Below are 14,938 nucleotides of genomic sequence, written 5' to 3' on the forward strand. Positions count from 1 at the left end.
TTTTTTAAACCCCTTTATTATGTTCATTTTAAGTTTCATAAGTGTATTTTGAGGTTGTACCAGAATAGGTTTTCATGGTTTCATTTCCAAAAAACACCATGTTTTTGTTGTACTGCACATTGCTGCAGATCTGGTTTTCACCTTGTGCGTTTAGGTCTCTGTTTTAGAGTGAGACATCTCACTTCTATCCTATCTTTGTTTAGAGTTGCACATGCACAGTAGCTAGGTAAGGATAACATCCGCTAGCTACTGTTTTTCCAACTTTGGTTAGTACGAGGCAGGATTAGTATACGGACTTATGGAATACCTGCAGAACAGGGACGTGGAAATAGATCTTTTGTAGATATTAGTATCATGTGTGTTGTAGCAGTGTTTTGCCAAAAGCTATTTTTCATAATATGGGCACTTTAGCTTTCCACACGTATGGTCTTCTTGTGCCCGTGCCCCTTATTTGACCTAAACCTAACCCTTGCCTTTGACTTCCATTAAACTACATAGTCAACGGACTCCTTGGGAGGTCATTGGGATCCTAACCCTGACTCATTTTAAATCAATCCTTGATGTCTGATTAACTCTAACTAAGCATTTCTGTTTCTCATATTTAACTAGTTCCATTTCACACACTGTATATACTGAATGTTCCATTTCACATGTTGTACACACTGTGTATAACGTGTAATAAACACCACCTGTGGAGGATTCATGTACATTTCAGACAAAAATACATTTGGAAGAAACCAACTTGTAGAGAGCTAATTTATGCTGCAACACTAGGATACATTTTTTTAACTGTGTTTTGTCATCGGCAGCTAAAGATTTCACCCTAAACTTCTCAAACCTCAAGTTTTTTGTGTCTCTAAAATGTAAACAGTCGTTGACTAAAGGGGTGGGAGTTCAGAAATAGCTTGATTTGCTTTTGAAGCATTGGTATTGGTCCATTTGGAAGGCACTGTTGCTTGTGGTGCAAAAATGTGATGTCCAAAAACACTACAAAACATGTTAAAGAATTGAATTTGGCTGAAGAAAACAAAGTAGGGTCAAAACGTTGCCTTGTGTATTAAATTATGGGAGCATATTTGCGTGCGTGTTGCGGGCATTACAGATTTTTTCACTTCAGTATTTTTAACTTGAGCTGCAGCTGCCAGAAAGTGGGATGTGCACACAATTTCTTTTCTAACTGTTGCTTGTAGCCCTTTTATATTTCCCTCAATTATTGATAGTGATCCAACATTTTAGATGTGTGAAGGTAGGTCTGTGCATGTCCCATCCTGTACTGTGAACCTTTTTCATGATTGGATGTCACATCTCACCAAAGCTGCTGTTCCAGCGTGTGCAATTCCACGCAATCACTCATAAAGACGTTTCCACATTGTCCTTTACAAAAACTTCAATCTATTCCTGGGGTTTAGTCTCCATATTCTACGATGAATGAGTGTCTGTTACAGCATTTGCTCTTAGAAATTGAAACCTTTGTGATTTTGACAAAGTTAAACCATCTATTTAATGGAATCTTGTCTCCCTTGTTTGAATTCAGCAACACTTCTTTCTATTTTTTAGCTGCATGTTAGAACGCAAATATCTAAATAAGGTAGAAATGAGGGACATCCGGCAGACTTTCCGGTGGTAACGGAGCAATCTCGGAAGTGGAACATCATGTTTAACGACCATCTCCGATTTAACCCCAAGTGTAAGAATTCACAGGAAGCAAATGTGGGTGTGCTGATGATGTTTCGTGCGCAAACATCCGAGGCTGAAGAAGAAGAAGAAGGGTGATTTACACGAAGACGATTATGAAAATGTCGGACTATAGAGACGACGAGATCTTCTGTTGGTAACGCCAAAACAGTCAGACAAATTCAAGGAGCTGCAAGGGACTTGATTATTCATGGACCTGTTTAGTGATGTGTAAACCGTGTCATGTCCTGTCTCACTAACCCTAACCCCTCATCTAAACGCTGTGCTTCATGTCCGAAAGTTAAAATTGACAAGTAGCACCTTTCGTTATATTTTCAATTGAATGGAATTCATTAGAGTCAAACAACAAGAGAATTTCTCTCTGGACACTTTTCATAAAGAACAATCTATAGCACCCTTCATGAGTTACAGAGGCCCAAAATTGCTCCATGAGCGAGAATGCCAAGGAAGCCATATTTATTGTCTGTAATTGGATCAAAAGCTTCAGGTTCTTCGGGTATAGCAACACAAATGTGTCGAGCCGGGGAGCGGGGGAAAAAGGACAGACAGGTAGACCCACAGAGAGACAGAGGCTGACAAAGGCAGAAGAAATTGACTCCTCACTGCTCGTGTAGCTCCCTTTCAACTCTGGCGTTATCTCTGTTGATGTGAGTGAGCCACTTTTTCTCTCCGTCTCCCGCTTCTGAAATGTCAAAGAAGCCGCCGAGCCGCTCCGCGTCTCCACTACCAGAGAAATGTGGAGCGCGTCTGCTCTTACGTGTAATTGTAACATAAGGACTACTATTTCTCTCTATCATGCTTTTCCTATTTGAGGTTGCGGAGACTTCTGGATGCCGAAAGAGAGAATTTTCCTTCTCGGTTAAAAAACCCGAGTCTGGTTGGCGCACATGAACACACACACACACACACACACACACAGCTACGGATACACACAAATACACAAACATTAGCACGCGGCTACACCGGAGGTTCTGTCACGCTAACGGATCCTGACACAGCAATCACCGTAACACACATGTCACTCATCGTAATCTCTGTTACATCTCCATGCAATCTTTATCCTCCACCCTCTTCCCCCTTTTGACCGTCGCTGTCCTGTTTTTCATCTGTCCTACTTTCTCCATTTCTTCACTCTTCTAATTTTGTTTTCATCTTCTTCCATTTTTTGTGTTTGAGCAACAACCGTTATGAAAAACTGGTTCACCCGGACTGGTTCAATTTCTGTTTTTAAGTGATGGGAACATGAAGAATAAAACAAACCACATGGTCATATGTACTGACACAGACGTTAGTACTCACGTGTTCATCACGTCTTACTCAAAATAGAATCTGGCACTTCTACTGTATGTCAAACAAACGCTGGACTTTCAACATTTATTGTATAATTTTTCTCATAATCTCAATATTTTTTATATATATATTTAATGTCAATAAATTATCATTATATTATTTAATTGCAATTTATCTTTATATAAAATGAGATGTCCTACTGTGACACTGGTGTATTTCTTTTACTTTGTCCAGGAGAGAGATTGGGGTAGATGATGGGAATTTATTTTGAGTAATATAACTCCTGCTGACCTTCCTGTGCAGTAACTCCTTTGATCTCTTTTAAGACACTTTTAGTCCTTTTAAGTTGCTTTTTAAAGAACCAAACATGGTGTTTTAAGATGTTTTAAAAGTTTTTTAAGTGTCTTTCCACACGGTCTCCTTGTGCCCGTGCTCCTCGTGGCAGCCATCATGGACGGTAGGATTATATCATTTTTGGGGCTTTTCCCTTTCATCATAGTGACAGTGGATAGACATGGAAGAGGTAGAGAGATGGGGATGACACACAGCAACCTACATGGGGCGAATGGTCTTATTGGGTGAGCTAGAGGCCCCCTCGGACGGTATGGTTTAACCCAAACCTAACCCCCCTGCCCTTGACTTCCATTGAACGTGGGGAGGTCCTTAACCCCCATGTTGTCCCCCCCCCCTCCCACTGCACAACTTTTCGTTTTTTCTTGGTCCAAATTAAATACTTTTCCCAATGTTTTTGTCACTTTTCTTTTGCGCTTTTTCTGACTTTTTTGTCACTTTTTTCCAACATTTTTTTTATCCAGTTTTTTTCAAATGCTATAAAATGTAATAAAACATCTGAAAGTAGAAAACTGATCACTTATTTTATTTTTTTAAAGAGTGTCTTATGGAACCATACATGTTATTTCATTTGGACATTTTGGTTGATAGAAACCAAAATTTCTGACGTTGTTGTGTTTCTTTAAATAACATCACAGAGTACGGACTAGACCTGCTCTTTTATGAAAAGCGCTGTGAGATAACTGTTGCTAAGATAACATAAATAAAATCAAAGTGAATGGAATTGAATATAGAAACCTTTAGAAAACGGGTCAGATTTGAGCCGAGGACAACAGGAGGGGTAGATGTGACGTACCCTGTCCCTGTACCCTGACTCATTTAAGCCAATCCCTGATTTTTTTCTAACCCTAGTTAAGCATTTGTTGTTGCCTGAACGTAGCTAGTTCCGTTTCACAACGTGTGAAACATGTTTAAATCTGCTGTCACGTTAAAAAGAACGATCACCTGACAACAGTCACATGATTAAACCGCCATAACAGTTGTAAGTGTAAATACACAACAGTTGTAGGTGTCGTTTTGGGAGTCTTTGGAAATCAACCTATAATGTTTTTTAGATATGAGGATGTGTTGAATATAATCAAATTCAAATGTACTTGGTGCATGAATACAAGAAGTTAATGGTGAAAAGTATCCACGGACTAGATAGTGAGGGCGTGCCCTGACAGTAGCTAGGTAAGGACTACTAGCCAGTCAGGAGCAGAGTATGAGGGCCCTGACAGTACCTAGGTAAGGACTACTAGCCAGTCAGGAGCAGAGTATGAGGGCCATGACAGTACTGTTACTAAGAGATGCACGTTTGTCTCTGAAGTAAAGGCTGGACTACAACAGAGCTGTTAGGAGTAGTTTGTGAACAGTGTTTTCTGTTGGAGATGGTAAGTCCCTGTGTGTGTGGGGGGGGACTTTGGGCTTTTTCACTTTTTAAACTTATTCCACGCATTTAAAAGATATATAACACAATAAAGGAAAGTGACAAAGCCAAAAAGCATAACATGAGCACTCTAAGTAAAGTTAACAGTGCAAAACAAACATGTAGGTCACATGTGTGTTGTCAGCTGCTTCCCCCAAAACCCAGTAGCCTATCAGGTGCTAAGAGGAATTGATTTTGTGAGGAAACGTTGCTTCAGAGGGTCACTTCGAAAGAACTACAGTGGCATACCAAGTGGAACTGGATGTTCCGCTGACACAGCGTATTATTATCACTCAACATGGTGTTTGCTTAAGTGCAGCACCTCAGCCCGGAGAAACAGGGAGGATGGACAACAGTTCCTTCTCCTTCAAGTCAACAGAGAAGTCATATCCGAGCGATTTAAGTTGCTACAACAGTCTCATTGGCTGTCGTTGATGTTTTTTCCTTTCCCTCCCTCCCTCTCTGTCTGTGGTGCCGGGTGGGGGGGGGGGGGGGGGGGGGGGGGGGGGGGGGGGGGGGGGGGGGGGGGGGGGGGGGGGTGCAGAGGTAATGTGATGCAGAGAAGCGACTGGAGCGAGACGGAGCTCCGAGAGAAAAACCCCAAATTCACACCAGGGTGGCTTACACTGCATATATGAGCACCTGCGTACACACACATATTCACACCACCAGAAAAAACACACATGCTTGCACACACACACACACACACACACACACACACACACACACACACACACATTCAGAGCGGCTTATGAGTTGTGCACCTTAATACCAACCGCAGTATAGCCCATCTGTGAGAAGGTAAATTGAATCTTACAGGCACAAAGCCGACTCCCCTGTGGTCTTTAGAAAAAAAAAGCCCCACTTTGTGAGTCTAAAGCTTTTCTTAAGCTTTCGTCTCTTCATCGCTTTTTCTCCCCTCTCCTTTTCTTCTCCTCCCTGACCGCCTCTCTCTCTCTCTCTCTCTCTCTGTGGGGGAAAGGAAGGTGTGAGAAACGCTGATCGATATGCTCATTAAGGAGCTGTGTCTTTGGGAGGCCTGTAAAGGGTCTGCACACAAAGAGCACAGAGGCAAACACTGCCCCCAACAAGCCTGATAAATCACCACAATATTGTCCATAACTGAACAGCACCACTTTTCACAATCACAAAAGGCTTACGGAGAGTAAAAAAAAACAACAATCCCTCTCTTCTTCTCCCTCTTCCTCCTTTCTCTCAACTTTTCCTCCTCCTCCTCCTCCTCCTCCTCCCTCCAACTGCCTCTTTGCTGGCCCTAGATGTAGTTAAAGCACTTTTTATTCTGCCTGTGCAGAGGATTTTTCTAATCTGTCCATGTCTCTATTATTAGAAGCTCCCATACATAGCCTGTGTTTCTGTATTGAGTTAACAAAAACAGATTTACAGCTAGTCACTCTGCCCACATAATTAACCCCCCCACACACACAGAGGTACTGAGAAAATGCAGTTTGAAATGTTAAATTCTAATTAACCACAGCACTACCGCCTCCACCGCTCTACAGTGTGTGCTTGATGCCTGTGTGTGTGTGTGTGTGTGTGTGTGTGTGTGTGTGTGTATGTCAGGCAGGTGGGATAGACACTGACAGGTGGAAGAAAATTGCCAGTGCGAGGTATCCATCTGTGCAGGATCCACACTATGCATTTCAAAACTCAAAACTGTGAGGTTTCCATGCCAAATGATGGAGGGGGATTGACACGGTTCCATCTGCCAGTGCAGAGTCTGTGTTTGAGGTGTGTGGTTATAAACAGGGGGGGAGAGAGACTGTTACGATGTCTCACTCAATTTCAAGAGCCGTTTGGCTGAAACGTCCCTTGACAAGAGGATAAAAATAGAACAGGAGCCAAAAATGGTGCAAAGAATATGTCCAGGAAAAGTAGTGAGGGGCCCATAGTAATGGACTCGGAGAGAAAGTTGGTCAGGAGAAATGGAGCATCCCATGGTATGCATCACTTGTCAAAAGTAATGCAAAAAGAACCACAACTGCTCACATTACTTTTCGCGTGTACAGCTGAGTGTAAACACCATGTCGACCCGCGGTGAGAGGCAGTCCAAATGCACGCAACATCATCCCCATTTGGACAATTCACTGCAACGAGAAGACAGCTGTCTTTTCACCCTGGGTTCAAAAAGAGGTCAAAAAAAGGCATGTCTGTGCATGGGGTCATACAGCACAGCTTAACTAGTTTATTTTGAGCATGCTGTACCCTTTAGGCACAGAAACAACTTAGTTGGGGAACACAGTAGAAGTCAAGGTATACACAAACCAGCCCTGTATCCCTGGGAAGACACGTGCATATTGGACATTTCGACTGCTATCATTAGTCAGTGCCACCCATGGACTGTGTAAAACACCTGCATGCAACACGCATATTGGACGATTCTACTGTACATGGTGACTGCACTGTGAATAATAACTGTGAAATCTTCAGTTATTTACTTTAGATTTCACTGTAACACTACTGTATGTGATTTTTACAGTAGAATGCTGTAAGAATGTACCCTACAACCTTGTCGACATGACAACATCACAGTAGTTGAAGCATTACCGTAAAAACAAATCACAATAGGGCCACTATAGTATTGTAAATAGTAAGATATACGACTGTATTTTTGTCTTGTGTTGTGTTTAATTTTTTTGTGTTTCACAATGAATACATAAAATACTGTAAATGGAAGTACGGTATCTTTACTGGGAAAAGAATTCACAGGAACTTGCTGGCCAATTGTTGCCAGTAAATTACTGTAAATTTTACGTTAGATTAGCCAGTGCCACCCACAGGAAGTAGTGTGCCCTATACGGAGCAAGGCAGAAAGTAAGAGCGTGGACCTTATTTGTTTTATTATCCATAATCATGATCTTTCCCTAAAGGTTATGACAACAGTGGTCTGTTTCATGTCTCTCCCATACTGTACTTGCCAAGCGCAGATATTGCGCGGAGTGCAACAATTTACATTAGGACTGGTTGTAAAAAGCAAAGTTTGTTGAACGTAATCCAGGGTTTTGCAGGATTGTGGTGGCCTGGTGATGCAACGGAGTAGAAACAGATCACTTTAGACATTTGAAGACAAATAATGAGCCTATGGAAATAAAGTGCATCCAGTGGTTTTTTGGACTTGCCGCCTCTAATCCCGCGTAAAGCCTTATGTTTTCTCGTGAAGAGCCTGCAGATATTAGACAAAAAATGCACCAAACCACATGTGATTCGGAAAAATTACTAGAACTGCCCATAACAACGCTGCTCACTAACGATAACTCCTCAACAAATCATTGCTTCCACCCATGGGTATAAATGTTTGTGCATTGTTTGCTCAGACCCGTTGAGTGTCGAAACATTAGGATGGAAAGTGGGAGGAGGGCTCATTTGTGCCTTTGGTTCCCATAGCTGGACCGGCCAGCTCTGGTTGCCTGGGTTACTGTATCCCTTGCGGATGGTCAGCTCGCTGTTGCTATGCTAATGAGAGTACATCAAAGCCATGAGCGGTAGCGGCTGCATGTCGTGTGTGTGTGTGTGTGTACGTGTGTGTGTGTGCTTTATTTACAGTCTGACGCCACAGGGTCACAGAGAGGCCAGAGCTTGTAACTTAAAATGTCAAGCCAATTAAGAATTTGTGAAATTAAGCAGGCGATATCAAACTTATCATTTTATTCATTAGGCATGGAGCTGCTCCTAATGGGATTTGTCTCTCTATCTTAATGCCGCGCTGATTTCCCCACCTCTCCTCTCACCTCCCCTGCTGACTTTCCCTTTTACTCGCTTCCATTTCATTATTTGCATCCCCCGTTTGCGTCCCTCTTTCTTTTTTTTTCGGGGCGCAGTTTATCAGTTTAATCAGCTTGCATTGGGAGAAGAAGAGTAGGAAAACAGGGGTGGGTGGGGGAAGGGGGGGGGGGGGGGGCTTTGGGCTGGCATGCAATCTGCATCATTCTCACATTCTCATAGTAATGCATCTTTATTATGCAGCCGACATCCGCCCAGGAGACAAGTCTCCTCTGCTATCACTGTCAATTAGCAGGGGAGCCGCTCTGGGAAACGGCTTGCTTCTCTTTATTAATATCTCTAATCAACCACACAGCACTCAGATAGAAGGAGAGAGGCTTTCTCTTTATTAAAACACACTCACAGCAGCAGTGCAAACCATACAGGAGAATGTCATCAGTGTGAGGTGCAATTGCAGAACTTTAGGTTTCATTCACTGAGAGAATACCAACAAAAAAGAAATTGAAAAATAAAAATAAATAAAGGGGAAAAAGATGAACAGTGCTTTGCTTTATTTAGCACGGGTACAGATATTACATTATCATTTCATCATGGCTTTCTGGCAATATGGCTTTTTCAATCAGCGGATACACACATTATTTATTCATAGATACATTTTTTTAAAAGGCACACAAGATACAGCATAGCCAATCTCCACAGAGTTGACACAATCAAATATACATGATTATAATATCAGTGTGAGATGATGTGGGGGGAGGGGTGTGTGTGTGTGTGTGTGTGTGTGTGTGTGTGGGGGGGGGGTGTAGGCGGTAGGTGGATGAATTCAACTTTATTCATATGGAGAACAAGGGGAGGAAATGGGGAAAAGGATTGGAGTGGAGGACTGTATACTACAGCCCATTTATTCTTCCACTTGCTCAACGTTTATTTCTTCACAGAGATTTCAATTTGAATTTGTCTGAAGCCGCTTCTGTGCGTGTGTGTGTGTGTGTGTGTGTGTGTGTGTGCGTGTGTGTGTGTGTGTGTGTGTGTGTGCGTGTGTGTGTGTGTCACTTTCTGTTGCCTGAGTGAATATCTAGTGTTGGGGTTGAGTGTGCCGTCTGGCAGTATATCCTTGCTTTAAGGCAAGTGTCTTTTTAATGAGGCTTTGCTGCAAAAGGAGCTCCCCAGGACTCTTGACGTGCTCGGAATTTCAAACACACACTCTCCTGCAGCACAAAGACCAGTAGCACATCCTCTCCTCCATCACACACACTACCTCGCAGGTTGATGTGTGTGTGCCCTGCCGTGCCAGAGCATTGATTAGTGTGTTTCCTGAACAGAGTGAGAGCTTGTCAATGAGAGACAACCTTTCTGATGCAGTATATCTGTCTTTCGCCTGCCCTCACACACTTTCTTTCTCTTGCCCTTTCTCCTTCTCCCACTGCGATACTCCCTCATCTCATGTTTATGTATCCCACTATGTCGAACCTTTTTGTCAAAGCTTCTCTGTCAAAGGTCCCTTCTCCTCCTGCGTTTTTCTCTCTCCATGTTTGCTTCGCCGTCGCAAAAAATCCCAGAGATATAAATAATGTAAAACTCCAAAGAAGAAGAGAAAGGATAGCATTACACACACTTAGATGCTGACAAACAGGCTGTTGTGTGTGTTGTTGGGTGGCAGCGAGCACAGAAGAGTACAGGGGGGGGGGGGGGGGGGGGGGGGGGGGCAGAATTTCCGAGATGCTACAAACAAAATACACAAATCCTATCAAACAAACAGCTCTGGACACTCAGAGCGAAGCAGTATTAATGTGCGGATTTTCTGAAAAAACAAACACTCGTTTGCTCTGTGCTTTGGTCACATATTGGATCGAAGGCACGGGCTTTTTGTTGGACTAAACAATAGCAGTGGCTTAGTAAATGTTATGAATGGGCCCAATCGACACAAAGTGTGTTTGCAGTTTGAGCAAAGAAGGCTCACTGACAGAGCTTCTTAAACAACGTCACAGCCAGCTCGTTTTCACTTTTTCAAAACTCTGATTGACTGAAACTCAGTTTCAAGGATTGACTCAAGCTGTAATCAGTACAAGTGTTGTCTGTGTGTGTGTGTGTGTCTGTGTGTGTGTGTGTGTGTGTTTGCGTGATGCCGTGCTTCATTGTTTTTCAAGGACAATGAAGTGTTAAAGAGCAGATGAGTTCATTAGTGGCCCTGCTGAATTGCTCTTAATGAATGCTATCAGGCTCTAATGAAAAGTATTGTTCTTGAGCACAACTAATCAAAAAGTGTTTAAAGCTTGCGCTAGCGGCGCAAGCGCGCACACACACACACACACACTTCATCAATGAGCATTTGGGAAAGAGGTCTGATGGCGACTCAACACCATGGTAACGGGGTCTAACACCCAAGAGAAATCAATCTCTCATTTAGACAACAGCCAATGCTCAATACCTGCTCCGGTATCGACCAGCTCCAGGTCCAGTGGATGTGTGTGTGTGTGTGTATGTTTGTGTGTGTGTGTGTGTGTATGTTTGTGTGTGTGTGTGTGTGTTTGTGTGTAGAGGAAGAGTGTGAGAGAGAACAGGATGAAGAGAAAGGGCTGAGGAAAAAAGTGCTGAGAAATACATTAATTGACGATGGTGATTTGGCATCCGGCCAATTAGAGTTAAAAAAATATTAAATAAATAGAAAAGCTCAATATGCTGTATATTTCTTTCCATTTTGAGACAGTTTGATAAATATGAAACAGCATTAGCTGATAGTGGTGAGAAAAATGTGCTGTCCATCTCGATATACATCTCGTTTAACCTTCCACCCACTCAGACGGAAGACTCCGGGACATACGTTGAGTACATACATACATTTTGGCATAGTTTTTACAGAAAGTGTTCTCATTACTTATTCAACTCTGACACTTAAGCAAAACTGCTCTGAAACACTAACTGTAGCAGTAGTCATGTTTCCATAAACACATATACATTTTAAAGTCTTGCATTATAAAATGTGGACAATAACGGCAAAATTCATCAAGAAAAATGGTCTCAGAGTTGCTCCTGGTGAGTATTTACAGAAATAAAAGCAAGAAAATGCACTGATGTATTTATATTTTTACTGTTTCTAAAGTCTGAGAAATCAACCTTGATGATGTTGGGATTTCAGGCAGTTTGGTAAGACGCTATTGAGTTGCATTATGGGAATTGTGTGATCCTTTTGATCGAGTCCTTTTGATGTGTGAAAACCAAGAATCTCCATTGCTTTGAAAATGCAGTTTTCAGAAAACCCAAAGGGTTTTTAAGTAAATTATTTATCCTAATGACTAGGACAATAATTATAAGCCTGTGAAGCACTTAACTGTGAAGTTTAACTGAAAAATCTAAAATAATGATGCTTTTTACTGTCCATTGATTGAGTGCAATGCCCGGCTCAGACATCTGGTGGGGAAATAATGACTTGTTAAGTCACAGTAAATACGTGGATTCAGCCTACAAAATACCTGCTGAAGTAGAATGTAACCTTCCCCCAGGTTACTAGAAATCCCAAATACTAAGGACATGTCCTGAGTGTCCTCAACGGCAGCCCTGTGGAGCAAAAGTCAGCTGATTGTTCTTCTGTTCATCTAGATAAGAGATCTTTAGCAGGGGGTCCTTAAAGTCTCTACAGGGGGAGCTCCAAATTATGGTGAAAGTTTTTCCAAAAATGAAAATATCTCAACATAACACATTGTTAGCAAATTTAAAACCCCACTGATGATAGACTTACTGGCTTTTATGTAAAGTAGTCACTAAGATATGAGCCACATACAAATATAGTTAAATGCTATGGATTCACTGTGCATGTGTGAAAAATGAAAAGATGATTTATAAAATCGTGCCAACAAATCATATTTGATTAGCTCAGTATTCTACGCAACACAAAGGTCGAAAGGCTTTAAGCCAACCGGCACGTTACGGTCGGCCAGTTAAATATGCAACTTTTAGTTTTATACGACATATGTGGTAGGGTACCAGCTCCATTTCTCTTCCAGTTAAGAGGTCCTTGGCTTAAAAAATACTGAAGAGCCCTGATCTAGATGGAAGATTCTTTTCAAGAAGATTTCTCAATCTAAAGTATTGCTTGTGATTTTTAAGAAGCGTTTGTCGATGTGTATCTAAAACCTAAAAAAAAACAAAAAAACATATAAGTAAAGGTGAAAAAGGTTTTTACAGTTTTCCTGAATTCAGGTAGTCAGAAACGTTTGCAAACATTTTACATGAAATTGAAGAAAAAAAAAGTTTAACAGCAACAAGAGAGAACTTTGGTGAGAATACATTTTACTCAACCTAATTTCCTCACTTTTTAGGCATCAACCTTAACTCTCAAAGGGGGTTGGAATTGCTTTTCCATCACAAACAGAGGATTTGGGGTTGGCAGGAGAACACAGACCTCGATAGGATTGGTCGGGGTTAGGGGGGTGGGCGCTTTAATGAACGCGGCGTGGATCCGAGGCTGCGATCTAATCAGCTCCGCAACCTTATTTTCATCTAGACGTGGGGGAGCATTAGATATTTAACGGTGGCAGTTTTATCTTCCAATCACACGGCTTAGGTCTGCATCGGGGACACCTTGTTAAGTGGCTAGATGTGTCCAATCAGCCGGCGTGGGTGGGATGTCAGCGTGAGTTCGCACATGTGTGACTGAACGAATGCGTGTGGGTGCTTTTCGCTGGTTAGTACTCGTAAATAAAAATCATTGGTTGTCCGCGCATGGCTCGTATTGGCGTTTGATGTCTGTAGACTGGCACAAATTGGCAATCAGGTGAGGTTGGCATGGACGAGGGCCTCTCCTTGCCGGGATCCTGACTCCAATTGGCCCCTTCGCCCCTTTCCCATCCTCTCATCCTTCTCTTCCTCCCTCACCAAAATCGTTTTAACTTGACCCTGACGGGGGCTTCTGACAAAACCCATTACAGTCTCAATTACGCTATGTGTCTCTCTTCTCATCCTCTTCTGCTCGTTTTTTTTTTAAATCTCCTCTCTCGGCATCCCTTTTCCCTACTGCCTCGTCTGATGCTCCGGGACTGGTGGGGGCTCCAACCGGTCGGCATTTCCCTCCTGACTCTATTACCAGTCTACCAGCGTGCCGCATCTCAGTCCTCCTAATTAGCCTTGGTGGGACCATCACTTTCTTCTTCATTAGGAAAACAGAACAGATGTGCGTACCAGAAGGAGAAAGTAATCAAGGGACAACAGGAGGGACAAAGAGCTGTATAGTACTGCAGCAACGTTGCCAGGGTTGAGGGTACCATTCCCTAAAGAAAGGTTGTCATGAAAGTAACATTGTAATGAATCTAATTGCCCTGCTGTGCCTGTTCAAGGAATGGTTACTGGGTGGCTAGGGCATCATTTGATGTCTGAAACAACTTCTTCTGCATGAATGTTGAATGTTAGAGATTAATTCCTCAATGAGACCACATGGCACCCTAATAGACCGGATTACAGGGTTAAATTCCTTATCTAATACAAAGAGATTGTCCCTGCCCAGTGGAAGTCGAGTACAGACGTGAGTCGCGCATGCGTCACTGCGACAAGTAGCCTACACGATGCTAACGAGATACTTCTGTTATGTCAATGCAGTAAAAATGGACCTACTTAACGAAGTTGGTTCACTGCTGGCTACAAGTTAGCATCAAACATAACAAAGGCTGTCACTTGAATGGCGTTTTGAGCTAACGTTAGCAATAAAACAACCATAGATAGCTAAAACGTTTTTGAAATGACTGCTAGCTTAGCTAAATGCTAGCAATCAGACACAACAAAAGTTGTTACTTGAATGGCGTTTTGAGCTAACGTTAGCAATCAAACAACCATAGATAGCTAAAACGTCTTTAAAATGATTTCCATTTTCTGTTATCGTTCATAATGAGACTTTTTTTTTTTTTTCTGGATTTCACAAATTTCAGTATGACACGTTATGCTGTAAACCGTTCAAATCTGCATTCGACTTACATCGGGCAGTGACAGAGATAACCAACACGCCATCCACTGGATTAAAGGAATAGTTTGAATTATTATTGAAAACACGCTTATTGGCTTTCTTTGCTTCCAGTCCTTATGCTAAGCTAATTGATTCCCACTTCCCTGCAACTTCATGCTAAACACACAGACATGAGAGTACAACAGGAAAGTAAATAAGCTTGTTTCTGCAAATGTCAAAGTTCCTTTAAACTGGGAACAGACAATATGTTCCCCACTGGGATCTGTCATAGTGGGAATTTATGTAGGCACTCATCACACAGTAAAGTGCCTCGAATAGAACATATTAATATTATAATATTATCTAACCTGCTGTGGTTCAGTCTCTCTTTCTCTCACAATACAGTTGTATATGCCTTGTTTTCTTCCCTGCTAAAACTTCTTTGTCTTTCCAGCGGTTTACTATCTTTGTAAGAGAGGTGTGTGTGTGTGTGTGTGTGTGTGTGTGTGTGTGTGTGTGTGTGTGTG

The 14,938-nt window shown here is 42.1% G+C and overlaps 1 long non-coding RNA gene across 1 annotated transcript in view; it reads left to right on the forward strand.

Moving 5' to 3' along the window:
* Positions 1–10,291: 10,291 nt before the first annotated feature.
* The window catches only part of LOC117943658, a 19,248-nt gene continuing 14,601 nt past the window's right edge, over positions 10,292–14,938 (forward strand). Inside the window, exon 1 of the long non-coding RNA XR_004656402.1 lies at positions 10,292–10,301. This is a non-coding gene — a long non-coding RNA (uncharacterized LOC117943658). The remainder of the gene's footprint in view (positions 10,302–14,938) is intronic.

Source organism: Etheostoma cragini, chromosome 4 (assembly GCF_013103735.1).
Source record: "Etheostoma cragini isolate CJK2018 chromosome 4, CSU_Ecrag_1.0, whole genome shotgun sequence".
Lineage (NCBI taxonomy): Eukaryota > Metazoa > Chordata > Actinopteri > Perciformes > Percidae > Etheostoma > Etheostoma cragini.